An 18629-nucleotide genomic window follows, 5' to 3' on the forward strand; every position below is an offset into this window, starting at 1 on the left:
AGAGAACCTACTGTTGAGTTTATAAAATTCTTTTATATACAATCATTTGCATTAAAGTTTAAAATGCAAAAGTCAAGTGTCATTGTGCTCTAAACAGAAACATTCATTTTGAACGCGCCCCTGTCATATCAAAGAACCTACTGTTTATTTTATATGCCTGACCGTACTGCTTGTGCGGTGATAATGGCTTGAATTTAAGTTTAAAATGAAAAAGTTAAACATCATGGTGAAATTGTGCTTTAAACGGAAACTTTCATTTCAAACGTGCCCCTGTCATATCAAAGAACCGACTGTTGATTTTATATGTTGGGCCTTTCGACATGTGTGGTAATAAAACTTCTCAAATGCACTTGTGATGTTAGGCTGTGTAAGATGTTAACTTTGGTCAAAATCGCCCGTTCCTTTTTTTCATCGAATTATATCAATTATCAATACTTATCGAAGACACTCCGATACAAAACCTATCTAAGAACATTGCCAGGCGCATAAAGAATCTCCATCTGAAATTTCATAAAAATCAACCCAGCCGTTTTCGAGTTCATAGGGAACGAACCCACAGAGACACAAAGTTCCCTTTATATAGTAGAGATAGAGATTAATCAATTTGTAACAAAGGAATTTACTATAATGTGTAAGAGTTATGAATGCTCGTTATGCCAGGCATTTCGAAGCCTAATGCTTCTCATCAGAAGAAGATGGGGGTGCTAGGTAACGAGATAAAAATGTGACGTGGAGCAATAGGTACACTAGGGGATCTTGTATAGAGTGTATACATTGGAGGGGGAAGGAGGGTTGTCTATTAGATAATTCATGTTGAGATTTTTATTATATCAAAAAGTCTCCAGTTGAAGAATCCTTACATTCTTCTTAATACCCCTATAATTTTTTTTTTCTTTTTACAAAGGAGTCACCACTTACCAAGGCCTGAATGAGTGTGCAGTAGTCAATGGGACAATGTCATAGTAATCATTAGTAGTGGAAAATTTGTAAATTGGATTACTTAAGGGGATGGGTCATCAAGAACTTGTTTACGTTGGACTTGAAGATGACCATGTTGTAGTCAGGTGGAAAACAGGGAAACTGAAAAGAGTTCCACATGCGCACAGTTCTAAGAAAGAAACTTTGTTCATGGAAGATACATTTAAGTTTAGGCACAGATAAAGAGTTGGGGGGGAGTAATGATAGTGGTTTCAACTAGACGAGTGTTTTTCGTGAAATTTTGGCAAGGGGGGACCATAGATTGGAGCTCAGACGAGCACCTGCCATGAAAATAATGATAAAGCAGAGACAGGCTCGCAACGTCTCTTCTGTGAGAAAGAGGTTGCAGGGAAGAGTAAAAGGCATCTCCCACTAAGCCACAAAGTCTATTTTGAACCTGTCGAGGTAGGATGAGCTGCTTCTAGCAGGTCCTGCCCAGATATGGCAACAGTACTCCATCCTTGGACATACTTAGCTCTTATACAGATAGACAATCGCATCAGCAGTGATATATCTACTGGAGTGGTAGAATGATCCTACCATTTTTCCAGCAACCTTGGCAATGCATTTCAAGTCAGGAGTAAAGGTCAAACCAAGAAGCTTGTTAAAACATGGAGCCTCCCCAAGACAAGAGACATTCATTTCAATTGATGCCAGATGGGGATCAGAGCATTGATGATTTAAAGATAGCAGCTTGGTTTTAGATGCCTTCAAATTGACCAGCTATCTCTTTCCCCACTGGACCACAATTTAATAATCGAGAAGAGGTTTCCAGCTATACTGTAGCTGGAGATCTTGTGGAGTAGACCTTTATGCCATACCCTATCAAAGACCTTTGATATGTCAAGAACAACTGCCCTCTGTCAAGAGATTCGCTAATCCTAAGAGATAAACCTGTTAGCATATCTGTTGTAGATCTAGTAGAATGGAAACCATATTGCATGTCACTAAGAAGGTTCTCTATTTAACACAGATGCCAGCAGCTTACTCAGGATGCACAGGAGAATTATTGGTCTGTACTGAGAGGGAGATGAGCGATCACCTGAATTCTTAAATACAGGGCATACTGATGAGGCTTTCAAGGATGTTGGGAAGCATTTCTCCTTAAGGCAATGCTTAAACAGCTTTGTAAGTATTTCAGTACTTTCATTGGAATGCCATCAGGGCCAGTTGTTTTACTAGAATCAAAGTTTTTGATTAGCTTAACAACATCATACACAGAAATGTTTATAGTGTGTTTTCAGACACAGGAGGAAATACGGGAGGTTGGCGACCCTGATCGCATAGGATAGAATTAGCTGTAAAGTTCTTGGCAAAGAGTTTGGTTTTGTCAGATGTTGACGAGATTACCTCAGGTCCATTCTGAAAGGAGTTCTGGGTTTAATCTTGTATTCTTTCTGGAGACTTTTCATGATGGAGTTTTGGGACTTTTGGAACAAGTCGACAGACTTGGTTAGAGCAAGGCAAAGAGGCAAAGTAAGAGAGAAAAAGAAGCAAAGAAATATTTTTTTTTGTAGACCATGATAAGATAAAGCCATAACAATTACCCACTAATATGGCATTGAGAGGCCCCACCAGAAGCTACTGCATGGTCCAGAATCCATTCACCAAATGGCAAGACAGCAGCTCCAGTACTTTGCACGTGCTGATAGAATGGCCTCTGTAAAATGTTTTTGACTACTAATGGGGGTATGAGATGAATGGATTCGCCAATCATTTTACAACCAATGAAAACGTTTCAAAATCATTATAAAAATTGTCGAATTTTGGATTCAATCAGTTCGCCGTTAACTATGCCACGGACCGCATTTGATTCTTGGCCGCCATCTTGGTTACTGATCTGAACTACGCCGCCATCTTTGTTCAACACAATGCCTCAAAACTTAACAGCCTCCTTAGTAGTTAATCCAAGGTTCGTGTCTCTGACTATCAGGCAGATAACGTCAACCCAGTAAAACGTTTACCTCCAGCACTCTTATTAGTGACATGGCTACAAGGATAGACATAGAAATAAAAACAGAAAATTTCCAACATCTCAGGCGACTGCCTCCACAAAAATACTGCCAACCTAGAATACAGCTTTTTCTCCTCCCTTTGTCAGTTGAAGAATCCTTACATACTTCTTAATACCCCTATAGATTTTGTTTTGATTTAAAAAATTTTTTTTTTTTACAAAGGTATGGTTGGTTTGGTTTGGTTGTTTTTGTTTTACGGCATATCAACCCTTTGCAGGTTAATTAATGTCGAATCCAAAGATTTTGAAGAAAAAATTTTTAATAGAATATATTTGTTGTTTTCAAGTCAGTTTCTATTTAACCCATAGTTGGGACCCTAACAGGTACTACCACTCCGGGTCAGAGTGGACCTGGGAGCAATGGCAATTAAAGGGTGGCTCCACACTCCCCAAAGCCCGCAAGCTGGAGCCTCACCACTGGATATAGTTTAAGGTCATATCCAGGACCCCCATTGAGGGACTTTTACCCTTTGCAGGGGGGCAGTCGGCGTATTCTAATGCCCCACTGACAGGGCCTTTTTTACAAAGGAGTCACCACACACACACATATATATATATATATATATATATATATACACGAGCAAACAGTTAATAAAACATGTTACAAAACACTTTGAAAAAGAGTTAAAAACATATTTAATCTGAAAAGGATATTTATGTCTCGGCAGTAGAGTGAAAAACATATCTTATTTTTCTTTTATTAATATTATTGGAATTTTTTCCTATTTTTCCCTTGTACACATTTTTGTGAATTATTCCATGGATTTCTGCCTTTGGATTATTTTGGACCATCTTCCAATTACGGGATTTCCTTGGATTTTACTTGTGCAAATGGAAATTCAATTAACTTTCTTGAAGTTATATATTTGGATTTTACCGTCACTGGATTATTTATCTTCCACCAGACTATCCATTCACGTGTAATCACCTTTTTCTTCACCATATTCCCTCTGCTTCACTTTTTTGTTATCAAGTAAGATATTTGACTTACTTGTTGTTTCATCAAATACTTTTGCATGCAAAATCCGATCCCGCATTTTGCTAATTCCTACCCTCTGATGAGAAGGAAAGTATTTCTTCGAAACTCCGCAGATTAAGGACTATCCACTTATCAAGTGTTTCCTTTTCAGATTAAATATGTTTTTAACTCTTTTTCAAAGTGTTTTTTAACATGTTTTATTAACTGTTTGCTCGTATTATAAGCACTATCTTCTATTTGGTTTTATCGAGCTTTTACATCTGGCTGAGATAACTTTATAAATATTAATTCTTTAATTGTACCATCTTGGATCATTTTGGTAAATTTAATTGTAATTTTTATTTTATATATATATATTACATAGAAAAATGCGAGCAATGGTTAAGATTAAACTTTAGAAAAGTAAAAGGACTAGTTGTTAAAACTGGAAAAGAAAAAGACAAGATATTCTACTAAAAAATATAATAAATTTATAACTTAAAATATTGCAGCATTAAGAATTTATGTATAATGTTAAATTGAATTTTTAATTTATATATAAGTTTCATGTCTGTAAACCAAAAGCTATAGGAGGAGTTTGGTAGACAAAATATTAAAAAAAATATATACATAAATATATATGCAAAGAGTTTTGTGTTTACTATAACATTTTTATGCAAATATTACGCAAGTATAAATAATGTAGAATATCTGCATGAATATAATTACACGTAATAGTTAACTAAAGATGATCATGTCATAAGAAAACCGAAAAACTAATAAGGAATTAATTATAATGAATGTTTTAAAAGAAAAAATGCAAATTAACTAGATATTTTGCTAGTGAATGCAATTCCACGACCCATATATAACAAAGTTGTATTTTGTTTTTAAATAAATAGAAAAAAAATGGGATTTTAATATGAATATCAATATACAAAAAAAAAAAAAAAAATTATACGAGTATACATTTTATAATAAAACTTTCCAATTTTGTATTCAAATATAAATATTAACAACACAAAGTTCATTGTGTATTTTTTTTTACATTAGGTCCACGTCCACAATTTCCTTTAAAATGACTTTTAAAGTTTTTTTTTTTTTGAATATGCTGAATAAGAAAATCACATTTAAATTTTGTAGAGACAAGTAGTTTTCGAGATATAAATCCAATGTAAAACTTATTGTAATTCCTGACAGCCATTTTTTTCACAACCGAGCAATTAGTAATGTGCATGTGTGTAAAACAAAACACTTATGACTTTTTCACTTCCTTGAGTAATTTCATGTTAAGAACGGCTTTCGAAATAAACACCCTTAACCTCATGTTAATAACGCCTTTTGGAATAGACACCTTCAATCTCCCTATATTAAGAACAGCTTTCGAATGTGAAGCGTGACTTGGACTTAATGTAAAAATTTACCGTTCATTTGAATAGCTCGACAGTGCAATACCCCACAGACGTTCATTTATATTCATACAAAACAGTTTAATATACCACAGACGTTCATTTATATTCATACAAAACAGTTTAATATACCACAGACGTTCATTTATATTCATACAAAACATTTTAATATACCACAGACGTTCATTTATATTCATACAAAACAGTTTAATATACCACAGACGTTCATTTATATTCATACAAAACAGTTTAATATACCACAGACGTTCATTTATATTCATACAAACCAGTTTAATATACCACAGACGTTCATTTATATTCATACAAAACAGTTTAATATACCACAGACGTTCATTTATATTCATACAAAACAGTTTAATATACCACAGACGTTCATTTATATTCATACAAAACAGTTTAATATACCATAGACGTTCATTTATATTCATACAAAACAGTTCAATATATTTAATACATAAGTGTAAAATTGTTTCGGTCTGTAATGATATTTTTATACAAGATGGAACGATAAAAGCGTTGCACTAGAAAAGATGACATTCTTCCACTTTTTGCACACCCTGTATATATCTATAAAAGTGAGAACGCGTGTTTGTGTGTGTGAGGACACTTCTCAACCTATATACTCAACGGATATCTATAAAAGTGCTTTTCCCTTTTTTTTCATTTTTCTTAAACTTTTTCTTCTAGGGGATGGGACATCCAACCAGATGTCTGACATTTACCCCTATTTTAGTGAGTCCAACCAAGAGATCTTTTCAGGATTCTAGCCGTCCCTTTCAGTGCAATCGTTTGTATTTCACTTGCACTTGGTTCACCGGGTATGCTTGCTATGTACTTTTTAAAGTTCTTTTTCATAAGCCCAGTTGCTCCTATGATGACTGGTATAATTGAAACGTCTTTTAATTTCCAGTTTAAAAGTGAGAATACGTGTTTGTGTGTGTGAGGACACTTCTCAACCTATATACTCAACGGATTTTTGATCTACAGACTTGAAATTTGGTATACAAGATATTCAGACATGTGGAAAACTTTTTAATCGGTTTTCATCTGGAAAAACGAGTGCTGAGGGGTCAAAATTTAACAATTGGTGCGTGGGAGAGGTTCGTCAAATTTTTATCTGTTTGTTAACTGTTTACAAATGCGCATACGTGAATGGTTCACATGACAGATTTATTATGTTAAAAATAAGTAGGTTTGAAAACAGTTTTTAAAGAGCGTGTCAAGCCAGCCTAATGATTATCAGACTTGACTCACTGTCGTTAGGTTTTGGTTTTAATCTCAGCTCCAGTAGTTTCTCTTTTTTTTTTTTTTTTTTCAACTAACGAGAAATGAACTATCAGAAAAAAAAAAAAACAGAACAAAACAAAAAAAAACATCTTACTCGTATGCACATGTCTCAGTTTCTGTATAAAATAAAATATAATACTTATGTGTATTTTACGACTGGGCAATGCCGGGCGGCCTGCTAGTAGATATACAAAATCGATTAAAAGAAAAGTCACCAAAAAATCTAATTGTGTAATCAATATGAAATCAACTGGAACATTTGCATTAAACCTGTTTGCATCTTGAATCCTCGCATTAGCAGCTTTCATAGTGTATATTTTTACCCATCAGAAAAACAAACAAAATAAAAAAATCGATTGATAAATATAACAGACTGGGCCAAAAAGATGTATTCATTTTATTAGTGCTAACGTTTCTATAAAAATAACTTTTGTTCTTTTTCATTACCTGAAAGCTGTAAACACTATCAATAATTCCCCCCTACTCTTTATCTGTGCCTAAACCTAAACGTAGATTCCATGAACAAAGCTTCTTTCTTAGAACTGCATGCCTGTGGAATTGTCTTCCGTTTTCCTGCTTTTCGGCTGACTACAATATGGTTGTCTTCAAGTCTAACGTAAATAAGTTCTTGATGAGCCGTTCCATATAAGTTATCAAATTTAACAAATTTTCATTACTAATGATTATTATATTGTCCAATTTCTACTGTACACTCTTTAACCCTTATCCTTGAGTGGCCTCTTGGCCTTGATAATGTGTTGATACCTATGAAAAAAAAAAAAAAAGAAAAAGTCCAATGTGAACAAGTTCTAATTGAATCGTCCCCCTAAGTAATCCAAGTTACAAAATTCCCACTGTTTACTATGCTAAAATCACAATGACTAATGTATACCTATTAACCCTTATCCTCGAGTGGCCTCTGGGCCTTGATAAGTGGTGACACCCATGTAAAAAAAAAAAGTACTTCTTTCAAACTCTTTGGTCTAACGTTCACAGGGAGCATGAGTTTAAACAGATACATTGAAAGCATTGCCAGGGTTGCTGTGAAAAAGGTGGGCTCCCTCTACTGTGCTAGAAAGTTACTTACACCTGAAAGTATCCTGTACCTCTACAAAGTCGCCATTCGCCCATATACGGAGTATTGTAGTCACATAAACGCAGGTGAGTCTGCTACTAGTCTCTCTCTCTCCTAGACAGGGTTCAAAAGAGCGTCGTCAACATGATAGGTCCTGAACTGTTATCCAAGCTTCAACCTCTGTCTACTGACGAAATGTTGCATCCCTCTGTCTGTTCTACAAGTATTTTAATGGTGGATGCTCTGACGAACTACAAGCCCTTGTACCACCTCAACGTAAATACCCCCGACAATCAGCAAAATCCCTACCCTACACAGTAGAGATCCCTAGATGTAAGAAAGCCTTCTACTCTAGCAGTTCTGTGGAAGAAACAATTAAACTCTGGAACTTCCTTCCGGGTTCCTGTTTTCCCAACTGTACTGACATCCAGAAGTCCAAATGTAATGTGAACAGATATCTTGCTGCTCGACTCCCTACATAGTATCCCTACAGCTTATGTCCCTGATAGTAGCCCCTTACATCAAATTGGCAATATATCTTGTTTGGGGCGAAAATAGAATAAACAAATATATATATATATATATATATATATATATATATATATATATATATATATATATATATATATATATGAGCGAGATAAGATCCTGATAGAAATTCAGATGAAAAATCCTGATAGATATTACTTGAAGTAATACTTTCAAGGAGATCCTAGCCAAAAAGGAAAAGCTCAATAGCTAAGAATAGAGCAATATATAAGTTTCATGGTTCGATTTTAAATTCTGAAAAAAACAACATATAGAGACATATATTAGATTTAAGAATTTATTACTTGACAAAGGAATATATAGAAGGGGTTATTTTAATTTCCTTAATCCATGGATTTTCAATAATGGCTCATATCATCAGAGGAAATATATAACAGGAAACAAGATATTCTATGCACGAAAGGATCATATGAACTATAACTATTTCAGATCTCAATGCAATATAGATTTTATCATTCTGACTTTTACCAATTGTAAATTTATAAACTTTTACCAATTGTAAATTTATAAACTTTTACCAATTGTAAATTTATAAACTTTTACCAATTGTAAATTTATAAACTTTTACCAATTGTAAATTTATAAACTTTTACCAATTGTAAATTTATAAACTTTTATCAATTGTAAATTTATAAACTTTTACCAATTGTAAATTTATAAACTTTTACCAATTGTAAATTTATAAACTTTTATCAATTGTAAATTTATAAACTTTTACCAATTGTAAATTTATAAACTTTTACCAATTGTAAATTTATAAACTTTTACCAATTGTAAATTTATAAACTTTTACCAATTGTAAATTTATAAACTTTTACCAATTGTAAATTTATAAACTTTTATCAATTGTAAATTTATAAACTTTTATCAATTGTAAATTTATAAACTTTTATCAATTGTAAATTTATAAACTTTTATCAATTGTAAATTTATAAACTTTTATCAATTGTATCAAGTTTAAGAACATAAAGTATAGAATGACAGACGAACTCTTAAAAAAAAAAAAAAAAAAGAAAAAAAAGAAAAAAAAGGAAAAAAAAAGAAACGGTACTTCAGTAATATACAAACAAAAAACTATTGAGTTTCAAGTAAAACAAATGGTACTTTCCATGTCGCAAATAGTAGCATATCCAAAAATCACGGAAAACTATAAGGTAGGAAAATAATTATTAATAAAAAACTGTTTACGATGAAGTTTATATGGGGGAATAAATTTTGTCCGACATTTTGAATTACGTTCGTCACGTGACGCAAGCAATAGAACTTAATTATCTCTCCTGTCAGCTTCTTTGTTTTTTTTTGTTTTTTTTAGTAAGCGTTATATAATGTAATTCCTTACACAAATTTCTTTTTTCATTAATAATAATTTTTCTACCTTATCGTTTTTCGTAACTTTTGGATATGTTATGTGAGAACTGACAATTACGTAGATATCATTCGTTCCACTTGTAATTTAATATGTTTTTTGTTTGAATAATATAGAAGCGCCAAAAAATATAAATACTTTCTTATAGAAGCTCAAATAATATGTCAAGTATGACCGGAAGTCCGCCTACCACATATATTATTTGAATAAATGTGTAATAGAATTAATAGACAAATGCATGCTTAAGAATATTTCATTTCTCTGTTGCAGATATTGACGGTGTGAAACTCTTCTAAGACTTTTTCTGTCATAGAATATTTCACACCATCCTAAACTTAAACAAAACTAAAAAAAAAAACTCTCGACAGAAATTAGATTAAAAGCGGCATAGTAGGCAGATTTAAGCATGCCCTCCTTCTGTCAGCCATGACCAGGTAGAAGTCTTAAGTAATTCACAGGAAAGGATCAAGATTTGAGATCTACTTTGTGACAAAATCAGTTGATCAAATTGAACGACAATTTCAGAGAGATTTTCTATGAAGAAAAGCTCTTACCAGATCCACAATTTTATGTCTGATATAGAAAAATTAAAACCAAGATATAATATTAAGAGGGGCGTTCCAAAAGTAATGCCTCTTATTTTTTTATTTATTTATTCCAGCCGAATGAATCAGAGGGGATTGCAAATTGCATTGTTGTTATGACTGAAAGTTTCATCGCTGTTGCAGATATTGACGGTGGGAGATTTTAAGAAAACAAGACCCATCATGGCATGCATCAGAAACAGAGATGTATCATTGAATCCCTGGCAAAAATTCATTGAGAATGATGGTGATTATGTAGAAAAATAAATTTTGAAGCACAAAAGGTCGCTTGTTTTAATGGCATCACTCTTGTCTTCACAGCTCTTTTTGAGTAAAGAGTAAAGAAAAAAATAAAAACAGGAGGTTTTATTTTGTAAATGACTCTCACATAAAGTGTCCCTCATCCTCACAGTTAGGATCATAAGCAGAGATTAGCCAGAAAAGTGAATAACAATATAAAATTAATTCATTGAATTCCACAGACCAATGACGTCATGACAATTATCTGTTTATTTTCTGACTAGAGAAAAGCTCCAACCAGATTCACAATTTTGTCTTTTAGGAAAATTAAAACCAAGATATAATACGAGGGACGTTCCAAAAGTAATGCCTCCTATTTTTTATTTTATTCCAGCCAAATGGATCAGAAGGCATTGCAAATTGCATTGTTATGATGACTGAAAGTTTCATCTCTATTGCAGATATTGACGGTGTGAAACTCTAAGAAAACAACTCCTATCATGGGCGTCAGAAGCAATGACGCATCATTGAATTCCTGGCAAAAGTGCATTAAGAATGGTGGTGACTATGTAGAAAAAAAGTCTTCCAGACCCTTTTTTTTTTTTTACATGGCAGCACACTATTGAGTTTTTGTTTTTGTTGTTTTTTTTTTTTTTAGAAGTTTTAACATTGTTTTTTTTTTATATAATATTTAAACAGGGTTATTACTTAAAAAAAAAATATTTCCTACTCCAAGCCTTTTTGAAAAAAACAATAAAAAATAAATAATAAAATAAAGATAATTTAATGAGAATTATATTCACACTAGCCTGGGTGTTTGTAGTTGTGTGTTGAGCAAAAAAAAAAAAAAGAGGTAGTAAGCAGCCAAACTCGAACCCGTCACGTGACGACAGAAAAGAAATTGTAACAAAACCTGACGTCTTACTCCTACTCCACAATGCAACCGGAAGTGTAAAGCGTTCAAATTTAATGTAGTCTATCAAAAAGATGACTTGCAGAAATGGTGTTGCTTTTTAACCTCCGAAGGTCGTTTTTAATGTAGGGGGAAAACAAACTACCCCAAAAAGGGGACACTCTGGCAGTATCCAAATAAATAGTAATTGTCTCAGTATAAAGGGTTTCCCCTACATTGATCAAGGATCAATTACAGAACAGATACTACCCAGCCGGAATGCCTTTTCATTTGAATAGTTTCACTTTATTTATACAAAAAAGACAAACAGCCGACACGATGGCACGGAGGAAATTTTGTTTAACTCGATCAAAAAAAAAAAAAAGGTAGAGATGATTTCCGTTTGCGAATGTGAGATATTACGATCTGGAAAGTACAAGAAAACTTCTGGAATCTAACCAACATGAGAAGCCCGACTCAAAGATCCTTTCGTGGACATACACAAATGCTTGCCCTTATTTTGCCTTTTATATATTAGACTCGTGGGGGTACCCGGCATTGCCCGGGTGTTTAGAGGTGTGCATGTGTGGGTGGTAAAGTGAAAACAAAGCGAAGTAATAACCCTGTTTAAATATTATTAACAAAAACAATGTTAAAACTTTAAAAAAAAAAACAAAAAAAAAAACGAACGTGATGCAATATGGACGGTTCGGCGGTGCCCGGGTGTTAGGCTCGAACTTGAATCCTTGAGGTGAAAGTGAAAAAAAAAAAAAAAAAAAACGTGATGAATTACCTAAAAAATGAATTAAGTCAAACATCAATCCGGCAGTCAAGTTTGTTTTGGTTTGTTTCCCCAAAATGTTGGGTGGAAAACCAGCTCCCCATAAAAAATGGGGGTGTCCCAATGAAAGCAATTGTCTGATATGACGCTTTTCACCGCTTTGATCAAAATCTGATTGCTTTAAAGCCGAGAACACACACCGTTTCAATTTAGTTTCACTTTATTTATACTAAAAAGCCAAACAAACAGGCGACACAGCGAAATAGCGCAAATTTTATAAAAGTCGATGTAAATAAATTTTTGCATTCGCAAATCATAGATATTATGATTTAGACGATATATAAAATATTCTAAGAAATACTACTCCCCCCCCCCCGGACATACATAAAATGTGCACGCACATTTTGCCTTTTATATATATAGATAAATCAACAGTTCCTGTATTCAATATTTGATATTGTTTTTGGTATCAAAATTTGGTCTGAATTATTCAACTCAGATACTGAGTCTCAATACTTTGAAAAACTCCTGATATTCCAAACAATCGCCCCATCACTAATATAAACCATAAAAGAAAGCTTACTAGCATACTAATTATGCGTGAAACGTTTAGATTCCAGCAATTTGTATATTTTTAACTGAATAGTGCCATCATGATTGTGAAATTAAATCTCTTTGTTAAACAAAACGAAATTAAATGGCTTCTAGCTATTATTTGTTTGTGGCACACCAATAATCATTCCATGGCAACATTTGTGTGCCACAACACATATGGTTGGGAAGCTCTTATGTAGAAAGATAAATTCTGGTGTACAAAAGATTGTTCATTTTAATGGTACCACTCCCGTCTTCCTAGCTCTTTGACTTTTTTTTTTTTTTTACATAGGCACCACCACATTATCAAGGCCAAGAGGCCACTCAAGGATAAGGGTTAAAGAGTGTACAGTAGAAATTGGACAATATAGTAATCATTAGTAATGAAAATTTGGTAAATTTGATAACTTATATGGAACGGCTCATCAAGAACTTATTTACGTTAGACTTGAAGACAACCATATTGTAGTCAGCCGGAAAGCAGGAAAACGGAAGACAATTCCACAGGCGTGCAGTTTTTTTAGTTAATAAATAGGATGCACTATTTTGGAACGACCTTTGTAGTTCAAGGTCAAAAATTAGACAAAGATGAATAAATCCAAGGTCACTTTCTATGCCTCAGGTTCATCACAGTATCAAAGTTATACATAGAAGCTAATCTTTTTTTTTTTTTTTTTTTTTTTTTTTTTAAATAGAAATGGTATGAAACCATTTGATCTAATAAGCTAAAAATAAATAGTACTGCAAGATCAGAAAACTTGCCAACAATAATTAGATGACCAACGTTAGATGGAATAGATTCTGACCCAAAAAACAGCAATTCTTCTCCCTTTGTCAGAAACATTGTTTATGGAATGTGAGGACAAAAAGACAAAATAAGAGAAGCAAGAGTTACGAGGATGTCAAAAGTAAACCCACCGTCCACTTGAAAAAAAAAAAATAGTTCAAAAGAGGGTGAATATAGGAACAGGTGATGAAGCTTAATTTTGATTAAAAAATCATTTTATAGAATTATTTCTATTCAAATCACTCCAGACAAGATATGAAGCCACTTGATGTAAGGAGATAAACATAAATAGTACTGCAAGGTCAAAAACTTGCCAATGATAAGTGTTAGAGGGAACAGATTCTGAGAAAGAAAAAAAAAACAGCAATTCTTCCCCCTTTGTCAGAAACATCGTTCATGGAATGTGAGCATTGAACAACAAAATAAGGGAAGCAAGAGTTATGACGCCGCAGTAAGTAAATCGATTTTTTTGATGAAGTAAATCTTAAAAAACAAAACCTATACATCTGTTGAATAAGGCATGAAGTTTAAAAACAGTTTTATTGACCATCTTCGTTAGTATGACTGGTATAGAGAAGAGTTAGTCGTTGAAAGTATTTCTGTGTGGAGATGTAGATTAAAGATTAGACAGGCCTGCTTAAAGAAAAAAAATGTTCATGTGTGGGTGTTGAAGTTATGGTCCATGTTCATGACTAGGACTAAGACAACAGAATATTCTTATCGTTGTTTTGATTCGAGTATATATCCAACACATAATCAACCAAGAACTACATCACTCTATATAAAAGCATATAAGATACCAACGGATACACACTCGAGAGTCAAAACAATGAAAAAAGAATATGCTGTTGTCCTAGGCCTAGTCATGATGTATTATTTGTCTCCTTAAAGTTAGTAATAGAAACGTGCGTCACTAAAAATTAGAGACAGTACTGTAGGATGAGAATTAGAGTTTGTATGTGTGTACCGCAGTGAAGTCCGTGTGTGGAGATAGCAATGTTTTTTTGTTTGTAGTCACGTCTTAGTCGAACCCTGAGCCCAAAGGTCTGGTGAGAGAAGTTGGTGGCGACAGGTCCGTTCCATGTGGAGTTGTTGTCAGTCCAAGATCTAAGAAGAAAGAGAGAGTGTGTTCTTGGTTTAACCTTTTATAAACTCTGTCACGTGACTGAGAGCTGGCCTCTGATTGGACAAGCCAGGAAGGGGAGTGTATTCAAAATCTCCAGCCGCGAGAATTCGCTCCGCCTTGTGTTTCTTGCAATTCCGTCTGGTACACATCTGTGGTGTCACACACGCACACGCGCAAATAAACAAACGTTCACTGATTTTAATTTCCTCGCGCATTTGCACAAAAATAAGTTCTTCCAGCAACGACATAATTTCAAATACACCCACGCACTTTTCTCGCAACAACAAAACCAAAATGGACATATTTCTGGTGGATGTAGGCACGTGACAGTATCGACCAATGAGAAATTTTAGAAGATTGTTTTTTAACGCTTTTCCAAACCAAATATCAGCAGTAGCAATCTTGTGCTGGAATTCGATTAAAAAATATTTAAACGCAGCAAACATTCTTTCTTTTTTCGCTCCAACTTGACACGAGAACATGTCTCTTGTTTTCATCTCATCGTTGTTTTCAAATCTGTCGAAACCATAATTACACACGCCATACGGGCATCCAAAAAACCACTTATGCACACACGTACCCATTCCGTACATTTTCTATAAGAATTACTAACAACAGACTACTTTCCTCATGGGACTTTCAAATAAGGCGAACTTCGCCATTTAAAACAAAAACCTAGAAATAAAGACATTATTTTTACAAAAGATTTTCACCTTCCAAGCTTATTATTATAACGAAGGACTTTCATCTAACATGACCTTTAGTAATTCCACAAAGGATTTTCACCTAATTTGAATATTCTAACCTCAATGATTTCTCAAGAACTTTTACTGGTCGGACTTTGTTCATATTGTTATTTTGTTGAAAAATAAATGCGGCACATTTTAAACGAGAAGGAGGTGTCTCTGTATTTCGTTTATTATTATTTTGTTTGGGGCAGAGGAATTTAATTTCTCTTAAATTTCTTTTCCCCAACACATTCATGCAGGTTTGTGCATGTTTAAAATGAACTTGTTGCCTCTTGACCTTGATGTTTGTTGAATTTTGACTTTCAGTGTTGTTGCATTTCATTAACAGGTTTAGACGCAAACAAGCAACAAAGATGTCTTAGGTTCTGGCAGGAGCAACTGAAACAAGTTATTGTTTTTTTTCCCATGACTTTTGTAACTTTATAAAACGAATCTACAAACCAGAATTCATGTCATCTTAATGTCTACGAATAAAAAAGATTTTCCAATCAAGCATAATAGTTTCATTATTATGTCAGTTAGTTAATATTCAACAGACTCTTGTTAACAGCAGTTTAAGATAAGAGTTAGGGCTAGGGTTAGGCATAGGATTAACAGAGGTCAGGCTAGAGTTAGGATGTAGGTTTAGGGATAGGGTTAAGGGTTGGGTTAGGATTAAAGTTAGGAATAGGATAATATAGGTTAGGTTAGCGTTAGATACGTTTAACAGAGGTTGGGTTGGGGTTTAGGATTAGAGATAGGTTAATAGAGTTCGGGTTGGGGTTTAGGATTGGAGATAGGGTTAACAGAGATCAGATTAAGACTTAGGGTTAGAGATAGGATTAAGAGAGGTCTGGTTTAGGTTAAGGTTTAGGATTAGAGATATGGTTAACAGAGGTCAGGTTAGGGTTTGGGGTTAGGGATAGGGTTAACAAAGTTTTCTCAAATGTAGTTATTTATGAATAAATTAGATCTTTTAGAAATGTTTTCACCAATGAGTAATCAACAAACCGAACAAATGTTTTTATACGAGTAATATCTCCTATTTTTTATTCTGATCGGATGAATGAAAGGGGGATCAGAAATTGCATTGTCATGATGACTGAACTTACACGTTCATGATCTGAAAGTTCCATATCTCTGTTGCAGATATTGACGATCTGAGACTCTAAGAAAGCAACTCCTGTCATAGAAGCAGAGATGCATCATTGAATTCCTCCATAACGGATCAACATTCACCAGCGTCTGTTGAACCTTTACAAAGCCGATGCAATTGATGGCAGCACAGGTAGGAGATGGGTTCATCGATTTCAGAGTGGTGACAGATATGTGAATGACAATGTGTGCTCTGGACTTTTACAACTGAGGAATCAAAAGAGGCTGGTCAAAATGGTGACTATGTAGAAAAATAAATTCTGGATTTCTGAATCATAAAATGTCACTAATTTTAATGGTGCCACTCATATCTTCATAACTCTTCACTGTTTTAGTTTTAGTTAAAAAATAGGAGGCCATACTTTTGGGACGACTCTTGTAATACTACAAAAATCACAGTATTTTCAGCAGTTTAAATGCTGAAAGAGTGATGAGCATCGAAAATATTATTCCCAAGTTCAAGATACACCTGAAGAAGGTCGGAGGTTACATTGACCAAAACGTGATGTGAAAAATACATACAAGACAAGAACAATAGTCCGAATAATCCAAATAATACAAACTGTCTAGAATTCTTATTCCAATTTTAATCATGATCAATTACATGATGGCAATTTGAAAAAATGTCTAAATTTTAATGTCTCCAATTTTTTATTCCGCCCAAATAAATCAGAGAGGAGTACAAATTGCATTTTTATGATGACTGAACTAAAACACGCTTTATTCAAGGGAAAGTAACTCTGAGCGCCAATCTATGGTCCCCCCCAACCTTGCCAAACATTCACAAGAAACATTCGTTTGGCTGTAAACGCTATCAATAATTTCCTCCACTCTTTATCTGTGCCTAAACATAGACGTAGATTCCATGATTAAAGCTTCTTTCCAAGAACTGCATACCTGTGGAATTATCTTCCGTTTACTTGCTTTCCAGCTGACCACAATATGGCCGTCTTCAAGTCCAATGTAAACAAGTTCTTGATGAGCCGTTCCCCTTAATTAATCCAATTTACCAAATTTACACTTCTAACGATTACTATGATATTGTCCTTTTGACCACTGTATACGCTTTAACCCTTATACTTGAGTGGTCTCTGGGCTTTGATAAGTGATGATTCCTTTATAAAAAAAAAAAGAAAAGAAAAAACTCCTATTTAAGGAAAGGTTACTCGTCATGACACTCCTTCTTCGCTGGAAGAATTGTTTGTGTAGAGTTCACTAATAAAAGTTGTCATATATATATATATATATATATATATATAGTTGTCATATTCTGGATGATAGCTTATGACTGCAGGGAGTTAAGTGTGTTTGCATGTATTTGGTGAAAGAACGGAACTAGAAAGAAAAAAACCTTCCGACTCGCAAGCAACATTGGGTGAATACTAGTGTTGGGACGATTAATCGAAATCGGGAATCGAAAAAAATCGGAACTTTTTAGAGTATTGGAATCAGAAAAATTTGTGCCTATTTTCTGATGGCAAAAACGATTCATTTAATTGGCTTTTTTATTTGATTTTCTGTACAGAAAATTCTTTCTACTGCTGATATTAATACTAAAATAACGAATATCTATTGATTTTAAATTATTAGTAAAGATAAAATCGATAGATCATCCCTCACAAGTGTATCTTTATGTTTGAGAAAACATCTGCACATTTTACATGTGTTTTTTATGGCAATGGTGAAAAATAACTTCATAGTTAAATATTTAGATATTTATAAAGAATCAGAATCGGTAATTGCGTTGGAATCGGTAATTGTATCGGAATCGTCTCATCCCTAGTGAATACCACGAGTGCATTATATAAAGGAAAGTCATAATTTTCTGAGTTTCCAGTTACTCTTCTTAAAGCGTTTTTTTTTTTTGTTTTTTTTTTTTTTTTTTTACTTCAAAACAAAAGTAGTAAACTTATGCAGAGAAAGACAAAATAGGTTTAATTACTACGTGTTTATATGTGTGGCTGGGTTTGTTTTATTTATTTTTCTTTTAAGACAAACTAATAAAGTTACACATACCTGATAGACTTTTGACATCAACGGGGACAGACTTTTTAATAGTAATGGTAAGAGTTTCCTAAACTTACT

At 33.7% G+C, this 18629-nt stretch overlaps 1 protein-coding gene across 1 annotated transcript in view; it reads right to left on the minus strand.

Annotated features, from left to right (window-relative positions):
• LOC145287788 (uncharacterized) overlaps nucleotides 1–18629 on the minus strand; it is a 57440-nt gene that overhangs the window by 33943 nt on the left and 4868 nt on the right. The window lies entirely within an intron of this gene.

This window comes from Euprymna scolopes, chromosome 11 (assembly GCF_053919585.1).
Source record: "Euprymna scolopes isolate OS-2025 chromosome 11, ASM5391958v1, whole genome shotgun sequence".
Lineage (NCBI taxonomy): Eukaryota > Metazoa > Mollusca > Cephalopoda > Sepiida > Sepiolidae > Euprymna > Euprymna scolopes.